We start from the raw sequence: 635 nt of genomic DNA on the forward strand, positions 1-635 counted from the left end.
TATAAAACAATGTCACATCCCTCCATCATGTATTATGTGGGAAATATCTCATATTCTGTCTTGTTTTTTTTAATAAAACAAGAGGCAACATGTCTTCAAACTGGCATTTAAAGGGTTAAAATCCTGAAAACTAATAAACATTTGGTAGGTTTGAGCAGAACTGAAGTGGTTTAAGAGATGTATGCAAAAAAATATTGATATATGATGATTTTATAGCATTTTCTTTGTGTGTCCTTTTTTGGACGCGAGGAACCCCAGAGGATACAAAATGTGTTACCAGTGTATAATAGACCTGTAACAGTAACTGACATTAGTTTTTAAAAATATGTCAAAAAAGACACTTTCTTGCAGAAATCCATACCTTCAGCTGTAACACAGCCAAAATGATCAGCAAATCAAAAAAAAAAGTAAAGAAAATGTCCAAAAAAGGACAGAGGGACCCCTGAGGGTTAATAAATCCCACGAACCGCTATTTAAATTACCACTATTATGTTTTTTTCGGTGCTAAATTTAACATTACTGGGGAGGAGAGCAACGCGACTAGAAGTGACAGCGAGAGAGGGCTAGTAGCTTCTCCTCTCCTCTGTCTCAGCGGAGACCATCACAACTTCATTCACTCTTTTAACAAAACAAAA

The 635-nt window shown here is 35.6% G+C and overlaps 1 protein-coding gene across 2 annotated transcripts in view; it reads right to left on the reverse strand.

The window, feature by feature from the left end:
• ppp1caa (protein phosphatase 1, catalytic subunit, alpha isozyme a) overlaps positions 1–635 on the reverse strand; it is a 9340-nt gene that overhangs the window by 7746 nt on the left and 959 nt on the right. The gene's annotated exons all lie outside the window — the stretch shown is intronic.

Source organism: Seriola lalandi, unplaced genomic scaffold (assembly GCF_002814215.2).
Source record: "Seriola lalandi dorsalis isolate HSWRI2012SDOR001 ecotype SW California unplaced genomic scaffold, Sedor1 jcf7180002054519, whole genome shotgun sequence".
Lineage (NCBI taxonomy): Eukaryota > Metazoa > Chordata > Actinopteri > Carangiformes > Carangidae > Seriola > Seriola lalandi.